Source organism: Muntiacus reevesi, chromosome 1 (assembly GCF_963930625.1).
Source record: "Muntiacus reevesi chromosome 1, mMunRee1.1, whole genome shotgun sequence".
In the NCBI taxonomy this organism is placed as follows: domain Eukaryota; kingdom Metazoa; phylum Chordata; class Mammalia; order Artiodactyla; family Cervidae; genus Muntiacus; species Muntiacus reevesi.
Window position 1 is genome coordinate 104,269,436 of NC_089249.1, and position 21,259 is coordinate 104,290,694.

General features: G+C 37.6%; 1 protein-coding gene across 3 annotated transcripts in view; it reads right to left on the reverse strand.

Annotated features, from left to right (window-relative positions):
• Positions 1-21,259, reverse strand: part of CDC14A (cell division cycle 14A) — a 180,680-nt gene that overhangs the window by 117,158 nt on the left and 42,263 nt on the right. The window lies entirely within an intron of this gene.

A 21,259-nucleotide genomic window follows, 5' to 3' on the forward strand; every position in this document is an offset into this window, starting at 1 on the left:
CTTTGGCTTAAGGATGAGTAAGAGCTTAAAGACACAGGAAAGAAAGTGAAGTTGCTCAGTCGTGTCCGACTCTTTGCAACCCCATGGAGTGTAGCCTACCGGGCTCCTCTATGCATGGAATTTTCCAGGCAAAAGTACTGGAGTGGGTTGCCATTTCCTTCTCTAAAAGACACTGGGCAAACCCATAAAGGGGCCATCCAGGGCTGTTTAAAGGTACGTTGAACAGAAATAATGGCAGGGTTTTCTCTGGGGTACAGAATAATTGTACCTACATGATTGAACTGTGTGTTCACCAAAGACCAATATAGAGTTCTCTGTCCTTCACAGAAGATCTGATGTGAAGTAATTTAGTTCCTGGTGAATTCTGAAAGACAGCTTAGGGTACAGGACCCAAGGGAGATCTACTGAGTTCTCTGTCTGCTCTAAGGAACACCTATGTTGCTCTCTAAACAATCAATAAAATCACAATGAAATGAGAGGAAATGCATGCAGGTAAGAGCACTGGAAAACATACTGGCTTGGCTCTTGATGTCGAGAATGTTTAAATCCCTCCAGACCAGCAGGATAAACTATCTTAAAGAAACAAATAAAAAAGAGTTCTTAAAACCAGTGAACTATTTCCACTTAATCAACTTATTGACTATATGTAACAGATGCCAGGCACTGTATGAGGAATTGCCACCTTTCTTAATAGAATTTATGTTCTTGAGAGGCAAAAACAATAATTAACAAAAATAAATACAGTCTGAAACAACTGCTGAAAAGGAAATAAGCAGAGTCCTGTAACAAGAAAAAGAAAGTGAAGTCGCTCAGTCGTGTCCAACTCTTTGCGACCCCGTGGACTGTAGCCTACCAAGCTCCTCCGTCCATGGGATTCTCCAGGCAAGAATAGTGGAGTGGGTTGCCATTTCCTTCTCCAGGGGATCTTCCCAACCCAGGGATTGAACCCTGGTCTCCCACATTGCAGGCAGACGCTTTAACATCTGAGCCACTTAATACCTCAAAGTAGTCAGGAAGGGGTCTCTGGGAGAGAGGTAGGAGACCCATGGAATAGCTAAGCGAAAGTGGGGACAGAAGGGGCTAGGTCCTTGAGTGGGGAGAGCGCCTGGTGAGCCAGACAGAGAGGATCAGAGGCTAGGGAAGGGGGAAGAAGGGAAAGGCAGACAGTGGTCAGATTGTGAAGAGCCCTGCAAACTGTGACAAGAGTTTGGTTTTATTCTAAGTGCAGTTTAATGTTTCAATTCTCAGACAAGAGCACCGATCCTTTTCCTCTACAGTTTGAATCAAATGTGATCCCTAAAATCCTCTCTACCTGGAATTAATGGCATTATTTCCTTAACATGTCCCAACATCAAAACCCTAAGCATGGAACTTCCCTGGCAGTCCAGTGATTAAGACTCCATGCTCCCAGTGCAGGAGGAACAGGTAGGATTGCTCTTTGGGGAACTAAGGTCCTGAATATCACACAGAACAGCCAAGAAACAAAAACAAAACAAAAAACCCTATGCCTTTCAATAACAAAAATGACAAGAGTCCCAGTTCTTAAAAAGTAGGGTTTATTCTTTTCTTACAAAGTTTCTTTGAGCTTTAAGCTATTCCAGTAGCAATATATTACATGTATTTAATTATTAGTAAGTTCAAGACTAGAAAACATCTCAATTCTCTGAAAAAAGAAAGCTAAAATAAATATATAAAAAATACTTCTTTTATTAAGAAAGTTCCATATTCCTATGACAAGTAAACAAGGTCTGATAAAGCACACACCAAACAAAGTGAACTGAATATGAAACAAAAACAGCAGAGAAAATGAAACCGTGGTAAAAAAATGATCAAGACAGGAGACAGATTCCACCAGTGGAGAACCACATCTCGAGTTGCAGCTAAAATGATTACAAAAATTCACTTAAACCAACCATAGCTTTAAAAACCTTTTTCAGCAACCAATATTAAAATAGGAGTTTGTTGTTCCCTAATGGGTAGATTATATAATACTCAACAGGTTTGGTTATAATGCAATGATTTTTCAAGCCTAAAGATGCAGCAGTATTTGCAAATTGACTACGCCTGCTAAAAGAGAAAGCTGCTTGTAGAAAGCTCTTGTGTTTGGATTAGATAATTAAAGCTTATACAACCATCTTTGAAAAGCAAAATACATTTCCCTTCTCAGGAGCAATTACATTAATTCCATTTAATTTTGAGGCAATCATTCTACAGGAGGGAGTTAACAGCCCACATGAAAGACTTCTCTAGACCGGTTACCCCACTGAGTTTTGCTACTCATCTTACCTGCATGACTTAGCACACATGACCCATATTCTCACACTGTAAGATGAGAGTCTTTGTTTTTATTTTTATCCCAGTGCTAAATCATTAACAAGTGCAAAGTGAAACTCAACAGAGGCCATATAAATTCCAGGAATATTCCAGGGGCAGGTAAATGCAATGTCCTTTTACAACCTGATGATAGGTACTTGGGAGAGTGGTGAACTATTCTATTTATAAAGGAGTGCATCACTGAATAGACGCATGCTGGGGTCATTAAAATGACAAATTCCATCTTTCCAGGAGAAAAAATGTCTTGGATTCTTATGCCAGGTCTTCTTTGATATGTCACTAATTAAAAACAGACAGAGAGAAAGACTAGAGTTCAGAAAGAAAACAAATTTATTAAGCCTTTGCTGTCGAGGAACCTAAAGCTCAGAAAGGTAAGGAACTTCCCAAACTCTCATGGCTGCTCTGTGATGCATTAGAATTCCAATTCAGATCTCAGTCCAAAGCCCACAGTAATTCCACACATCACATCTGCTTAAAAATACAGATGTAGGCAATGCAAGCAGAATCTGGGACAACAACAAAGATTCTTACTCTTCCAATTTACAAAGGCCATTACACTTGGCTTTTAAAATTATGTGACTTCAAACTGTTAACAGGAGTTGTGTGTAAGGAATAGGGCTGGAGAAGAATTAGTGGGAGGAGGGAGGACTTCATACTTTCTACTATCTTCACATTTCTTGTATTTTGTACTAATGTATATTCATTCATTTTTTTTTAATGAATAACTAAATCAGTTACGAAGTATTACATGTGTATCTTCCTAAAAATAAAGTCTATATTTAACTAATACTGAAAAACTTGTTCCTAAATACTCTGATATTTCTAAAAGTAATTACTGAATAAAATTAACCCCGTAGCATCTTCTAAATATCCTGATTTTCTTTTTCTGTTTCTCAGGAAAAAACAATAATACACTGTCTACTCTTCTCACTAGATATTAGCATATATGAATCCAAACTAGAAGAATCTTGCCCAACTTTTGATTGATAAAATTTAACAAAAGCCCTTTGTACAGTGCTTGGTTTTGTTGTTGCTGTTGTTGATCTTTTGTGATCCTGTGGACTGTAGCCTGCCAGCCTCCTCTGTTGATGGGATTTCTCAGGCAAGAATACTGAAGTGGGTCACCATTGCCTTCTCCAGGGATCTTCCCCAGAGATTAAAGCCGCATCTCTTGCACTGGCAGGTGGATTCTTTACCACTGAGCCACCAGGGAAGTCCTTTAACAATTTACCCCGAAATTAGTGAGTACATGCATGGCTTTTATAAAATTTTCCCACTCTTTGCCAGGAAGTTCTATAACTCTTCTCAATAGAATAACATTTGACATATATGTTCTTACTGCTAACTTAGTGAAGTGAAAGTTGCTCAGTCGTGTCTGACTCTTTGCGACCCCGTGGACTACATGGTTCATGGAATTCTCCAGGCCAGAATTCTGGAGTAAGTAGCCTTTCCCTTCTCCAGGGAATCTTCCCAACCCAGGGATTGAACCCAGGTCTCCCACATTACAGGTGGATTCTTTACCATCTGAGCCCACATTTAGGAGTCAACCAATTAGGATGATTTTTTTCTGCTTCATTAATACTGATGCAATGTGGGAAAGCTGGGTTTGATCCCTGGGTTGGGAAGATCCCCTAGAGGAGGGCATGGCAACCCACTCTGGTATTCTTGCCTGAAGAATCCCCATGGACAGAAGAGCCTGGCGGGCTACAGTCCATGGGGTGGCAAAGAGTTGGTCATGGCTGAGTAACTAAGAACACACACACACAAGATGCTGATGCCACATACCAAGACCCAAATAACTCTTCTAACTTTTAATAAAAGATTCTTAAAGAGGTAACATTCTAACATATATGCATGATATATGTTATATATATATATATCTATATATATATATATCTCAATAGCTGTGAGAGTTTTACTTAACAATTAATTAAAATTACAGTACTATAAGCAAGTATAATATATATTATTTTCCAATAAGCCAATGTTTCACAAACTCCAGTTAATCATGCATCAACTTTCTCAACTTCTGCCACCACATGTAGCACCATGTATTATCATTTCTATTTATGTTCTTCTCTCTATAAATAGACACAATCTTTTAATTTAATTCATTCTAAAGTAGTTTATACCATTTCTATAAATGGAAAACTAATATCACTTGCCAGAGTCTACACATAAATGAATTTTAAAATATATAACTGTTAAAATTAAAAAATGTTTGTGAAAATTAATTGCACATACAAGTATGAGTTCATTTCTGAGGTCTCTGTTCTGTTCTGTTCTACTGATCTGTGTGTCTGTCTGTTTTTGTGCCAGTACCACACTGCCTTGATAACTATGGCTCTGTAGTATAGTCTGAAGTAAGAGCAAGTGACACCTTTAGCTCTTCTTTCTCAAGATTGTTTTGGCTATTTGAAATCTTTGTGTTTCCGCACAATTTTTAGAATTATTTATTCTAATTCTGTGAGAAGTGCCACTGGGCAGCTAATCTACAACAAAGCAGGCAAGAATACACAGTGTAGGAAAGACAGCCTCTTCAATAAATGATGTTGGAAAAACTGGACAGTTATAACGCAAAAGAATCCAAATGGAAAACTCTCTCATATTATGCACAAAAATAAATTCAAAATGGATTAAAGACTTAAATATTAAAGACTTGAAACCACAAAACTCCTAGAAGAAAATGTAGGCAGTACTCTCTTGGACACTGGTCTGAATAATATCTTTTTGTCTGTGTCTCCTCAGGCAAGGGAAATAATAGCAAAAATAAATGGGACTACATTAAACTAAGAAGCTTTGGACAGTGAAGGAAACTATCAGAAAAACAAAAAGACCACCTACTAAATGGGAGAAGGTATTTGTAAGTGATATATCTGATAAGGGGTTAATATCCAAAATATACAAAGAACTCATACAACTCAACACCCAAAAAATAAACAACCCAATTAAAAAATGGAAAGAGGATCTAAATAGATACTATTCCAAAGAAGCCACTCAGATGGCCAAGAGTCACATGAAAAGATGCCCAACATCACTACTCATCAGGGAAAACAAATCAAAGCCCCAGGGAGGTTATCACCTCACACCTGTCAAAATGGCTATTATCAAAAAAACAACAAATAACAAAGTAGGGAAAACTAAACTCTCCTGAACTGTTGGTGGAAATATAAATTGGTACAGTTGTTATGAAAAACAGTACGGACAGTCCTCAAAAAATTAAAAATAAAACTACCATGTGGATCCAGAAATTTCCTCCCTGAGTATTTAATCAAAGAAAACACAAGCACTAGTTTGAAAAGACTATACACTCCTATATTCATTGAAGCATTATTCAGAATAGCCAAGATACAGAAGCAATCCAAGTGCCCATCAATAGACAAATGGATAAAGAAGATGTGGTCACATACACACTGGAATATTACTCAGCCAGAATGAAATCTTGCCATTTGCAACAACACGGACGAACCTAGAGAATATTATACTAAATGAAATAGTCACAGAAAGACAAATAGTGTATGATTTTACTTATACAAATAATCTAAAAAAACAAAAAGGAACAACATAAGAAAAAAGAGTTAAAGACAGAGAACAAGCAGGTGGTTTTCTAGAGATGCAGGCAGTGGGGAGGGAAGAAAAGAAATAGGTAAGGGAGATGAAGAGGCACGAGCTTCCAGTTGCAAAATAAATAAGCCATGCATATGAAACATACAATGTGGGGAATATAGTATACAGCATCTTTGAATGGCAGAGTCCTGAATAATTGATGCCTTCAAACTGTGGTGCTGGAGAAAACTCTTGAAAACCCCTTGGACAGCAAGGAAATCAAACCAGTCAATCTTAAAGGAAATCAACCCTGAATACTCATTGGAAGGACTGATGCTGAAGTTGAAGCTCCAATATTCTGGTTACCTGACACGAACAGCTGACTCATTGGAAGAAATCTTGATGCTGGGAAAGACTGAAGGCAGAAGGAGAAGAGGGTGTCAGAGGATGAGGTGGTTGGATGGTATCACCAATGCTATGGACATGAACTTGGCTAAACTCCAGGAGATGATGAGGGACAGGGAGGCCTGGTGTGTTGCAGTCCATGGGGTCGCAGAGTCAGACACAACTGGGCAACTGAACAACATCATCCCTGAATGGTGGCATATCACAACTAGACTTATCATGGTGAACATTTTGAAATGTATAGAAATACCAAATCACTATGCTGTGTAATAGGAACTAGCACAGTATTATAGGTCATTATACTTCAAAAATAAACATCTCATACAAAAAAGAGATCAGATTTATGGTTACCAGAGATGGGGGCTGACAAGAGGGGTAAGTGAATGAAGGCAGTCAAAAGGTACCAAGTTTCAGTTATGAGATAAATAAGTATTAGGGATGTAATGTACACCATGATAAATATAATTAGCACTACTGTATGTGAAAGTTAAGAGAGTATATCCTAAGAATTTTCATCATAAAATTTTTTTTCTGTTTCTTTAATTTTGTATCTATATGAGACTATGATGTTCACTAAACTTATAGGGATAACCATTTCATGATGTATGTGAGTGAATCATTATGTTATACACTTAAACAGTGCTATATGTCAGTTATATCTCAATAAAACTGAAGAAAAAAGTTAAATGTTTGTGTTCACAACACACTGAGGACCACTGTAACAAATATGAAGCTTGGACTAATTTCATAGAACAGTAGCCCAACCTGGTAAGTTAAACAAAATCCTCTTAGAACTAATCTGCAAATACATCTAAATCATTTCTTTAAACTATATCCTATGGTCATTAAATCTTTAAAGCCTGTCAAAAAATGGTACATGTAAATTTCAGAAGCAATTTGGAATTTACAACAATTTTCTTACTCAGATAATTTAATCTATCTGATATACAAGGGATGATTCTTTAAACAACACATGGCTTAATACAGAAGTCTAAACCAGACTCTGAGTCATGAATTTGCTAACGGTCCTTCCCCGGAAATATTTGCTTCAGATCTTACTATGTTTTTAGTTTTGTTTTTAGGTATTATTATTTCCCCAAAAAAGCCTGATGGCAAAGCCAACATCCCCCTGGCCCCACCACCACACACACCCATAATGTATTTAAAAGTGAAACCTGAGTGTATCTGTCAATTATATTTATATTTTGTGATCTGGAAAGCGAAGATACTCCTGAAGATTCAATTTGGCCATCTGAGACAGTATTCTTCAATCTTGCCTTTTGATTTCCTGTTATTTAATATTTTACTTTGTTTATGAAAAAGGAAACAAAATGCTGAGAACAGCCTTTCCCAGTCAGGTACTGCCACAGGAACACTAAAGCAGCCGTGAAATCAGCATTACCAACCATGTCTGAGTTCATTAAACTTCAAGATAGAAGTCTCCAGAAAAAGATGTTTCAACTTGAAAATAGTCTAGAAGCACCAAGATTTGCTGAATATAGAAGAATCATACCAAAAAGGAGAGACTCTCATTAAAGGTTTCAGAAAACTAGGCTTAGCCTATACGGCATACTTAACGTGGACATTACAAAGAAATCCCTATGATATGTGCTTTGGGTTCTAGCCTATTAATTAGCAGTCATCTTTACACACCTTTCTCCAGCCTCATATAACTTAAAATTATCATACTTGTACAACAGCAACTGAGGACAGGCATGTGCAGAGATTTTATTTAAAAAAAAAAAAAAAAGGAAAGAAAATGTTTCTCTGCCTGGAGAAGCTAACCGTCTGGAACATTCAACTTGGTTTGAGACCAATGCTCTCTAAATGGCTTCCCCATTATCCCTCTTTCCCAGCAGGTTCCTCCCCATCACTCAGATAAAATCTCAAAAGTCATTTTTTAACACTTGCCTCTCTGCCTCACTCTACCCACCCTCATCAAACCAATACATAGACTGATTCTTTCTCCAGTCTCTTTCAATTATGGGGTGGAAGCAGTTTTGGGGGATTGAAACATATTATTTGGGGAAAGAAACAGAAGATACAAATATCTTTTCAAATTTTATTAATACAAAACCACCACTAGGGTTCTGAGCACAGGAGGGGCCCTGAATTTTAAGTTTCGTTATTTTCCAGCAGATATGCACGTGACCTGTTTTCATCATTATCAACTTATTTCAAACCCTTAACTCCATATGCTATGACTCACACCATTTCTCTCTGCCTCCACTTCCCGCCTACTCTCGTAATTCTGAAGCAGAACCTGAGAGATTCAGTTCTGCTCAAAAGTCCAGCCAGTCCTGTCAGTCCTTCCCCAAGATAAGGTCCTAATCCACCTTTCCAGGTGAACTTGTCACTGTTCCTTGGATGAACCCCACTCACTAGCCTGGACTCCTCACTGTTCCCGAATGATACTTGACACTGTCTAGTATCTGAGGTTTGTTCTGGAATCCTCTCCACACCTTCTCTGCCTATTAAAATCCTTCCTGTTTCGTTAGATCTAACTCAAATACTACCTCCATGATGCCTTTTCCTTTAGCTCAGAAACCCTTCCCCTTACTCTTTATAATGACCATGACAGTGATGACGATCATAAAAATAAGAAGTTATACAGTTTATAATATGTGGCAAGCACTACTCTAAGCAATTTTCATCATATGGATCATTAATCCTCACAAGCACAATGTGCATTTTACATGCAAAATGCAGAGAATCAGTTACCTCAAGGCCACACAGCTAAGGTGGAGTCAGGCAGCCTAGCCCCATAGGCCCTCCAGATCACTTCCTGATGGGCCCCTCACAGCTCTGTTGCAATTATTTTCCTTTAGCCTAAGTAGGAAGCTCCTTAAGTGCAGTAACCAAGTGTTTCATACTTCTATAAGCCTCATAAAGCCTCCTTTGTAGATGCTCAATAAATACATATATATTTAGTGAATATAAACTACTTTAAACTGTTAAAATACAAAGACTGCATCTGCCCTAGGGGTTAATTCAGCTTATTTAATATTCAGTGAATGAGATCTTTTTTAACATGTCACTACAACTTTGGCGGTAATGCCCAGAGGAGCTAGTGAAATTAACTTTCTGATCCCAGTTATATGAAAGCATCAAACCAGGTACATAGAAACAAGACTTCAATGGTGTGCTAAAAGAGAAAGTAAGAAAGACATTGATTTCAAACATAAGGGCTTTAGATCAAATGATCTGTATAAGCTTTTAGAAAGTATTTTGAGAGCCAAGGCATGCCACCTGACTGAGACATTCATTCTCCCACTTCCCCCTATCTGTTTTGAAGTTACACTCAGCCACTCCCAACATGTGATAAAAGGCAGGAAGCAGGTGGAAGAGAACACAGTCACCAAAGACCAACATGTGTCTACTTAATGCTTACAATCTGCATAGGAACCTGCACGCATGCAGGGACACAAGGAAAGTCTGCAGTCATTCTGGTGTTAAGATATCGAGAACAAGGGTTTTAAAGGGGGATGGGGAATGGTCCATAAAGACAGTAGAGTCTACCTGAGTCTTCCTGGCATCACTACAGTATTTAGATGGTCTCCTGCTCCCCTTGGCATCAGAGCTCAAGGCACTTTGGGAGGGCAGCTTTCTCTGGCACCTTTATGAGCTCAGGCCCCTGCCGTATGTTCTCAACGCTCCCTGCCCTTCTCCTTCAAATTCTTACCCTCGTTTGTCATCACAGGTTTCTGTGGTTATTTCAGTCTGTCTCCCTGGCTAAGCTTGTAAATCTGAGCAGGATTTCTTGTCTCTTCTGTATCTGCAAGACTCACCACTATGCCTAGCACATAGCACACACTCAAAAAATGTTTGATGGCCGCAGGAACAGCGGAGGGAAAAAGAGCATTTTATATGAGAACACGCATGACGTGATCACAGAATACTGATCCCCTACCTAGAGAGTAGGTGACACAGCGCAGCGGTTAGGCACCCCAAGCCCAGAGCCAAGCTGCCAGGCTTTTCACTTACAAGCTCTATTACATTAACTCTCTGTGTTTCTATTCCCTTACCTGTGAGGTGGGGATAACACGGTAATTGCCTCAGCAGGCTATTTCTGGGGATTAGTGAATTAACAATGTATATCAAGTGTTCAGAATTGTACCTGCCACATTACTCATCTATGTTAAGGGACCACAGGAAGAAGATAAACTTTGATCTCAAAACTATTTTTTTCTTCTCTTTTCCATCACCTGTATCCATCTGAATATGGACCCATAACTGCTATTATTTCTGACACCTTAGACCAAAGCCCACGTATGCATACAAACATCAAAACATGAGGCTGTAAACGTTCTTCACAATTGCTCTACACCAGAGTCGTCACACAGACCATCATTTAGTTCAGTCCTCTCATTTTTTGATGTGCAGATGTTGATGCTACTCTTAGTTCTTTCTGTTCAAAGGGCATCCTGAATCTCCTGGTGACTTAGTATCAACAACCACAAAATACATGCACTGGCTCCTGTTTTATCAATCCACTGTCAAACTATCAAAAGATCACTGTTGGCTCACAACTCTCTCCAACAAAGTAACCAGGAGAGGGCTGTTGTACTCATTTTTCCTTATGCGAACTTCTCATGAACAAAACAGTAAGATTACCAGGTTTGGTTGGTTTTTTAATTAATTAATTTATTTATTTATTTTTTTGGAGAGGAGAGTAATTACCAGTTATCTACAAGATGTAAAACCACGGAAGTCCATGAAATGAACATCTATAAAAACATATGAAGAGGTGAGACGCTCTACAAAGAGCTGAAACATAAAACTTTTAAAGTCTCTTCCTTGCCTCGCAAGACTTGGTTGTCAGACTTCTTAAGTGTCAGGGCACTTCATTTATAAACTGCTTTTTCTTGAAGAAAGCATCAAGCCTTGATTGTCATATACAAGCACAAACAAAATGCTTAATTTTTTTTTTTTTTAGCAACATTTTTCTCCTTAATCATTTCCTCCCATTATAACCAGTGACTAAGAAAACAATATCTACATTCAATTTTAAAATAAAATTTTAAAATAGGAAAAAGGGAAACATTTTTCAAATGCACAACTGATTCTACTTTTGTTCTAACTGCTTACAAAAATGAAAATATTCAGTGTTAAACAATCACAAATTAGATAGGTAAGACTAATTACAAACCAGAAATGCAACTGTACAGTTAAAACAACTTGCATTATTCAGTCTATTTTAAGTTTCTTCTACTGGTTTAACTGAATGAGAACAAGAAGGAATGTATGTTGTCTCTTATAGTCTTTGAACACGCCTTAAAAGAAAGTCAGTCATACTTCCTGTTCTTCAAGTTTTGATTCTATTATAAACCACAGGTTACAAGGCTTGCAGAATATTAGACAATGCTTCTGCTTAACAAGTAATGGAGGCAACCCCAATTATAGAAGAAAGGCAGAACCTCATGTCAGGTCTCTATCTCCATCGCTTATTTCTGCTTCCAATATACTTAAAAATTATCCTCTTAAGAACAAGGTCTAGAAATAAGTGTGCTTCTTGGTTAAGGTGATGTCTGCTCTATAATACTCTCACCTGTTGTTTCACATTTGAATTTGAATTGGGGGTTTGATATTCAGTGAGTAGTCAGTGACTTTATTCTATTTATGTGATAATTAGTTTAAAATAGAAATACTCTCGCCACCATTCTCAGGGGTGTAATTAGAGTGAAACCACTGGGAACTCTTTGATGGGTAATTTAGGAAAATTGCAGACAACATCAGCCATGTATATCTTCTCATCTAATTGGATGGGAAACAGAACTTTCATGATCAGCTTGAAAAGATGTCCTTCCATAACTGACAACCACAGCCAGGACAAACACACACCTCCTGCTAGTGGTGTCTCAGAGCCACGGGCTTCTCCTGCTTGAGGAGAGCTCGTGTTCCAGGACAGATATTGCTGAGCACGTTGTATTTCATTGAAATAGCTCAGCCGCTTATTAAGCAAACTGAGGAAACACTAAGCCAATATTCTCAGCACATGGAAGTCTACAGGGACCCTTCAGACAGGAAAAGGAGAAAATACCTGGTCCTAACAAAAGCTGAGTCCTTGGTCTCACACAAACTGAGTACGAGGCTGTTAGGCGACAACACAGGGATAAACACAACCCTGCATATCAACTCTCAGTCATCATCAGAAACCAGTGTCTGCATAAAGCACAAAAATAGACTCTCTCCAGAATACCACCTGAATAATACGTACTCTGAAATGAAATGGTTTCATATTAGAAACTTCTCGTGCTGACTTTTCACTGCTTAATTCTGGGTATAGAATGAATTTTGCTTCATAAAACCTTTCAAATTAAAAAAGAAAAGTTTTTTAAAAGTGAGAAGAGTAGTTCTTTAAACCAAAGACTGAATTTTTGATCAAGCTTAGATGGCAAGACCTGTAACTTCATTTATGATGAAGATGCAGATAATAGATCCATTGCAACAGATCAACAACCTGTGTTTAAATCCTCTTAACACCTATGGCCCATTATAGAAAGTCTTTAACTTGCAAATGAGTTCTATTCCAAAAGCCTATTTGTAAAAGCTAACATTTATATTTCTGGAAATAGTTTCCCAAAAATAAATTCTTATGGTTGTTAGTCTTGTAGCCTAGTCCAAAAACAATATTGTATTTCATATTATCACTGAAATCAGATATCTAAAATAAAATATAGTAGAAAACATTATTTCAAAAACTAAAACAAAAGAATCCAATTAACTAAGTTTGTTTGCTTTTTAAATTATTTTCTCTCAATGCTAGTACTTGTCGAAAAATTAGGTTAGAAAAACATGAGGAGATCAACGAATATGTTTATAATGAGTCTAAAGTGAACCGTGAATTATTTTAAATGTTTGATTGGTACTTTATTACATCTAATTCCACTTCAAAATGCAATAGCTTTTCTCAATATTGGGCAATATGATTAGGACTAATTTCAAATCTGAGGCACAGGGAGGCAGGGCAAGTATGAGAGGAAGAAGATTTTCTCAATGCAAATAGAGCAAAATAATTGGAAGACAAATGAATAAGAAAAGTCAGAAACTATCTGGGCACATACAAGAGTAAGATGGCCAAACCTGCCAGCTATGGAACCCAACCTGGGTGGGAGAGCAGTACAATGACAATTCATGGCTGCCTAAGACGTCCTAGGAGAGAAAAAGGTAGACCAGACAACCCACTGTATTCATTTTAGTAACTAGAGCATGCAACTGAAGGACCAAAAACAAAATAGTTTTTTTTTTCTCCTTTTTGAATATAGTCACCTTACTCTTTTTCAAACTGAAAACTTCTAAGACAGAAGCCACACAGCATGTGAACTAAATTTCAGATTGAGAATCTCATGGTTACTTGTAAGCTACTGCTCTTTTGAATTGACTCAAGAATAGAAAAACCAACAATGAATACAAACAAGGAACCGGTTGTTCTCCAAAGAGTTGCTGCTTAGAGAAAGCAGGAGAAGCAAGGGCTTTGCCCACCGGTCAGGGGTTTGCAGAAAGTACGCTGTGGCGATTTTACTGTGCATCAGCCCAAACTGCTCAGACGCCACATGACAGACGTATCCTTCAAGAACATAATAGGATTTATCATTCTTAAATGTACAGACATTTTTAAGAAGTAACCACTGTTACTTCTTAACCGTATAAACTAACCATGTTCCCTAAATAGTTTACTAATTTCACAAACAGTAGAACTGAAACAAGTGAAGGAAACTTCAACTTAAATAAAAGTAATTTAAATCCATCCCACAGATCATTGCATACATTGTTTAGTCACCAAGTTGTATCCAACTCTTTGTGACCCTGCCAGACTCCTCTGTCCATGGGATTTCCCAGGCAAGAATATTGGAGTGGGTTGCCATTTCTTTCTCCAGGGGATCTTCCTGACCCAGAGATTGAACCTGCATTGACAGGCAGATTCTTTACCACTGAGTCACCAGGGAAGTTTGAAACCATTAAATGTATATCAATTGACAAACTATAAAAACCAACAAGGAACCCTATGGCTTCAATCTGATTAGCATCTTTTACAGATTTAGAAGCTCACTTCAAGAAAATTTACTTACTGACACAGACAGTACAACTCACAACAAAATCTATACATCTCTTCATTAAAACACATTGTTAGAATCCAACACTGCTTCATGATAAAAAAAAACACTCAAGAAACTAAGAACACAAGTTCCTCAACCTGATTCATGGGCATCTGTGAAAACCCCACAACTAACATTATACTTAATGGCAGAAAACTAGATGTTTTCCCCTGAAGATCAGGAATAAGACAAGGATATCCACTGCTACAACTTCTACTTGACATTTTACTACAAGTTCCAGTCAGGGTAATTAAGCAAGAGGGGAAAAAAAAAAAAAACAGTAAAAAGTAAAACCCTCTCTCTTTACAGACAATACTATCTTATATATAGAGAAAATAATTGTTAAAATCCTCAAAAAACAACTAGAATAATTTCAGCAAGATTACAGGATATAAGATCAATATACAAAAATCAGCTGTATTTCTATATACTAGCAATAAACAATCCAAAAAAGAAATTAAGAACACAATTCCATTCATAACAGCATGAAAAAGAATAAACACAAGAATAAATTAAATCAAAGCAGCACAAGACTTGTAAACTGAAAACTAGAAGACACTGGAAGAAATTAAAGAAGAGTTATATTTTAGGGATATGAAAATGAAGACAGGGAAGTCAGACATGTCAATACACAGATCATCACGGCATTGCAGCATAAGAGAAATCGAAACACAGAGCTAACTGCTATCAAGGAGAGCTTTGAGTAGAGTTCTAAAAGATGACTTTTTAAAGTTCTTTTAAGTGCAAATCAGATTCATCATGTCATGGAGTATAAAGTCCAAACTATTCCCCTCACATACAAGCCCTGGCAGGGACCTCACACCTTATGGCAGGGACCTCACACCTTATGGCAGGGACCTCACACCTTATGGCAGGGACCTCACACCTTATCACAGCATCAACCTCCTCATCCTCTATGCTCCAACCACACGGGCTATCTCTTGGCTCCTCAGTCATACTCAAGTTCATGTCCACCCTAAAGCCTTTGTATATCTGCTATTACCTCTGCCTAGAATGTTCTTCCTCTTTCTCAGCTTAACTGTCATCACCTCAAAGACAGCTTCCCTGAGCTTCCAACCTGAAGTAGCCAGAAAAACACCAGCATAGCCATTATCACCAACTTTTCATTTGTTCATCTGTCTCCCCCAGCAGAAAGTAAGCTCTATGACAACAAGGATTTTTATCTCTCTAGTTCATTGCTATATCCTTAGAGCCTAGAAAAGTTATCTGGCACAGCTGCTCAATAATTACTTGCTCAATGAGAGAATGAACAAACAAACCAGACAGGAGAGAGGGAAAGACTATTTCCCATTAAAATAAATAGAGAGTTTTTATTAAACAGTAAAGGCCACAGGCGCCCTCTAGCTCCCTCTTTTGATTACCAGAAAATTCATCTAAAATTTTGAACCTGAGCAAGTCAGAGCCAATTTCTGTTACATGTAATCAAAAAACTCCAATTATGACAACATTGCTATTCTATATGCCAACCAATTAAGATAGAAGGAGGGGGTACTTCCCTGATGGTCCAGCGGTTAAGAACCTGCCTTGCAATGGGGGCTATGCAGGTTCAATCCCTGGCTGGGGAACTAAGATCTCACATGCTACTGGCAACTACCAAGTCATGCCTGCCTTGAACAGGACTGGTTGCTGTGATATAAATAAATAAATATTTTCTAAAAGATTGAATTAGTTGACCTTTAAAAAAAAAAGAAGGAGGGGTTAAAGGAAAGAAACTAAGCAACAGGTGAGACGTGATCAGAAACAGAGGAAGAAAAAGAGATGGAAAAAAGTGGGGGCCGGAGGGGGAGGGGGAAGCAAAGATGAAGATGGAGAGCTACACAGAGGAATGTGAATGAGTAACAGGCATACAGGACAGCCAAGAGCAAAGTGTAAGAAATGAGGTCACTGGTTTTTACACACAGGGGACTAACTTGGACTATGTGTGTCTACCTAGGGAGGCGGGCTGCTGATGCAGAAGGGAAGGACTAGAGTGCCAACTACACAGGGGTTCCCATTCGTCCCTGCTCTCTCTGGTGGCAGGTCACTTAATTTCTCTAGATCTCCTAGTACAATGAGGCGAGGAGACCTAGAGAAGAGGACAGGAGGGTAGAGTTGGGCAGGCAGGGCAAAAGAGACCTATCTAAGGTCTGTCTGTTTTCGTCACTTAGCAAAGAATTGCTGAATACAGCTCCACTGGAGCGGTTCTTCAGAGGAGAAACTCTCTGGATGGCTAGAGCAGACACCCGGCCCCCACCCCCATCTGATTCTGTAATCTCTGTATTTAACTCAAAGTCTATGTCAACTACTGTTCCTTTAAAAAAAAAAAAAAGGTAAAATAAAGTTTATCAAAGAAAACCACTTGCTCGTATTCTGGGTAAACCCCAAAATTTTAAATTGTAGCAAAATGATCTTAATCAACAACTAAAATCTAGCTTCCTCTTCCACAAATTCAGAAATAAAATACTGTCATCAGTCAATACACACATATAAAATTTAATCTCTAATATATTTTTAAGCTTTATGTTAATGTCATAGCCCAATGTCAGACTATCCTAAATTATTGTGTTTTAATTCAAGTAAACAAAATAATTTTACAGACTGTTTTAAAATGTCAAGCACAGTTTGTCACTATTGCCATTATTTCACAGATGTGTTTCCCGAAAAACAATAAAACTTAAAATTTGGCTCCTGGCAAAATATGCAGCTTACTGCCAAAACTACAACTCCCTTACAAACAACTGAGAATTTTCTCCAAATTTCAGGCATTTCTGAAGGGAACATAAATACTTTACCACATTCAAACTAATAGGATTTAAGGCTTTTCCAACCCTAAGACACACAATAGCCTCCAATGCTATTAGGAGAGTTACCACATAAGCCTAAATTCCTCATATGGGTGGGTCCATTCCCATAGGTTTTAATAAGCATGGATTTTAAATTGAAAGTACTGCAGCTGAGACCTGGGTTACAGAAGTCCAGGGCAGGACCTGGGGGCAGGAGTGCTACAATGAAGGCTCAGCTTGGAGTCTGTCTGCATCAATTATCACAGTTAACACAGGACCTCTGGGAATCAGAACTACCTCCAGGGCTGTCTCCTAGCTTGTTTATTCCTTATTCCTTAAAACAACAGAGACAAGTAGTGAAGGTAGGAATGTGAGCAACAGTCATACTTTTACTCAAGGAGCTCTCTAGTAGGAAGAAAAGCAAAGCAAGTAACAGCAAAGAGCTCATTCTAAGGGGATTATGTTACACATAATTAGTTACAAGACAAGGTGAGAAAAGCTATAATTAAGCCAGGTTCTGGGTCAGACAATAAGAAATGACAAAATAAACATAGGGGTGAAGAGAGGAAACTGGACCAATTATGGGGGGAAAAAATCAGAAAAAGTTTCTGAGAAGGGAACTGTGGGTTTTTGTGTTTTGTTTTGTTTTTTTCAGTCAACTTACAAATTTCCCAAAGTAGGCCCCACTAATTGACTCACACACCCACTTGTGAAAGAATTGTAAAGTCTGATTCATCCTACAGGAGGTAGCTTCACATGGAAAGGCTTGTCTGTCTGCTCATTAATTTGAAACTATGAACCATAAATGTTTCTCCCCTATTAAATAATTCTCTGAGGTACTGCAGCAACTCTTAAATATTTCTTTCAGGCTGAAGTTAGACTTTCTTTGCCCGTTATTCACTTTAACCGGAATTTGCTGACTAACTATAACGCTGGTTTTAGGTGCTCACCATAAAAGCTTGGTTTTCCATAATGAAAATTTAAAAGCCCGACAAGCATTTATTACGAAGGGGAGAGGGGGTAGGCCCCAGGAAACAAGGCTGAGGCAGAGCGCAGTGGAGGAGAGAACTGAGAAAGATCCAGGGACAGAGCGGCGCTAACACAGACCTAGCTGCCGGCACGGACAGTCTAGGTTTACGGCAGCAGTGACCATATTTGGGGCAAAAGCATCTTTAGAATAACTCAGCACACAGCAACCTCAACAGGAGCTGCAGTTAGCTCCTCTTTTATTTAAAATTTCAGAAAGTACATACGGAGAGGGCTTTTCGTTTATTAGTTCACTGCCCATACTAGGGGAAAGGTCACTATTTTATTCACTATGTCAAATAGAAAAAAAAGTCTTGAAATAAAATTTATATAAATTAAAAGTATGCACTCTCTGTACAGTTAAATATGGTTAAAATCATATGTTTTATATCATGTGACTTTTACCACAGTATAAAAAATTTTTTTAAAAGAAGATACATGTGGGAAAACATCATTTGAGGTATATTTAAATAAAGCCAAAATTCTTAAACATCAAAAAACAGAAGGAAAAACTAAATCTTATATGCCATTTTAGCTCTCATCTGTCAGTAAGTTTAGGTCTTCCCGTTATTTTGTGAGTATAGGTATACACTCACAAAAAACAATAATCTGTGTTATTTTTATCTTGTAGAGTTATTATTTTTTTAAATTGATCATTTAAGCTTCATGGATGACACTTCTGAGAGTAAAATAAAAAATTAAAGTAGCTAAATTCTAAATTATTTAATTTCTCTTGTTGGCAGTTCATTATTAGTGCATAGAAGTGCAGCAGATTTCAGCATGCTGATTTTGTATCTAAATTTAATAAGTAAACAGTTAAACTCATCAATACATAAACGGACAGATTTGAGACATTTTATTTGTGGATCTGTAATATACTTTCATTCTAAAACTATTTCCTTAAAAGAAGTTCTATAACTCTAAAAATAATGTTTATGTACATTAAACAATAAAGCATTCTTTATATAGATTATCTGAACATTTTTAAAAAATAAGTGTGAGAATGTTTCTTGGTTTATATTCATGTATTTCAGTCTGTTTCTTAGCTCTATCTTTATCGTATAAGGTGCATCTGATTTCTTGATTTTTAAATGTATTTTAATTTTTAAAAGTAAAAGTACCTTCATTCATCTTCAAATCTGCATGTGTTGCTTAATAAATGTGAAACTGCACATTACAAAAAAAGTATGCATTCAAAAACCCTTATAAACCTAAGATTTAAGACTAGACATCATGAGGTCAATGGGGTATTATAAGCCATGAGCACAAATTTATAAATCAAATTGGACAGGCACTCACATAACAGAGCCAGGGGCAGGCTCACTGCTGGATCCTCAGGGCCCCCACGGCTGACCCAAGCACAGGCGTTTCTCATTCAAGGTTGTCCCCAAAGAATAAATGCACATTTGGACTACCAGGAAGAAAGGGATGTGTAGGAGAAGAGTTTGAGGAAAACAGAGAGATTCAAATGGAAGTGCGATATGAAAAGATAAATTGTATTATTTGAGGGCTTAAACCAAACTCAGATTTTTCTAAGGATCAAGTAGCAACTGAATGAAAATCATGTGGGAGCCAGCAGTACATCTTGATATTTAGACAGGAGCCTCTGAGAAGTTCAGAACACTTTCAATCTCCTTAAGCTGTTCATTTTAATTGAAGGCTAACCCAGATGGGCCAAACAATCACCTGCACATTCAATGCCAAAATCAGTGCCCTAAAAAACATCCAAACACATTTCAGATCTAAGCACAGTAAGCAGTAAGCACAGTAATTCAGATCTAAGCACAGATTCTCCAATGGCAGTGAGCAACAAAAATCAATTTAATGGATAAAGACTTTTCTTTTTTTTATTAAAATAGGACAGAATATAAAACACCAGTATACCTCACCCATCGTAACGTAAGAATTGTTTCATTAATCTTTTGTTTCAATTATTCATATGAATGGTGTGTGTGTGTGTGTGTGTGAGAACTAAGCTGCAATATAAAATACATTTCTTACTATGGATTATAGTAAAAAAAAAAAAAAAAAAAAAAGAAGTTTAAAAGACCCAGTCCTGAATATCAGCCTAAACTATGTCATGTCACTCTTTGGTTCTCCTGTGTCTCTATCACTCCTGACACTTTGAACTACTTGGGGACATCCACAGACATCACTAAAGCAAATGTGAGGAAAACTGCCGTTTCACCTGGCTTGTACACAAACATGTGGTGTTAGCTCCATCAGCCAGAATTAAAGTTCAGATGCTGCCTGGAAGAGAAACTGCGTGACCAGTGTATTTGAAACGCTGCTTTCCAATGCAAAAGTTCTACCCTTCCACACTGAATACTGCTTTGATTCTTTTGCAGAACTGTCCTGAAGAATTCCATGGACTACTGTACAGTTCATGGGGTCGTAAAGAGTCAGACAGGTCTGAGCGACTTTCGCTTTCGCTTTCACTTAGTTCAGAGACAGTATTATTCCAAGCTTGGCACTGCTCAGCTTCCTGCTGTGAGGGGATATACCCCCAACTGGGAACATGGGGGCAGGTTCTAGTCTTTCTCTTTCACTAACTGGATTTGACCTTGGGCAAGACACTTGACCTCTCTGGGCAGAGTTTCTCCATCAGAGAAAGCAATACTGGAGCAGTTTTTTTTTCCGTTTCTTACAGAGATACTTGAGTGGTTCTGCAAGTTGAGTCTTTGGGTGTTTTTAGCACCAAGTCACACGATGTAACAGATAATGTCTTCAGGGGCTTTCAGTGCTTCTTTCCTAATTTTCTTTCATAAAAAAATAGCTAAATTTTTTAATGCAACTAACTGAAAATTTTTCCAGTATTCTTTTCTTGAGATTTTGAGTTAGTTTTTACTGAAAAGTATGTCGGGAGTACAAGGACAACTGTTTAGAAATGTCTGACATTTTTAAACAACTACTTATGCATAAATAAGGATTTTCCCCTATTGAGAAAAACAGAAATAATGCTGGGGTTAAAAATGAAGACTATCACCCATAACACTGATTTCAAATGTTAATATATATAAAGTCAATTTCAATTCTAAAATTTTAGAGACATATAAAAACATCTTATTT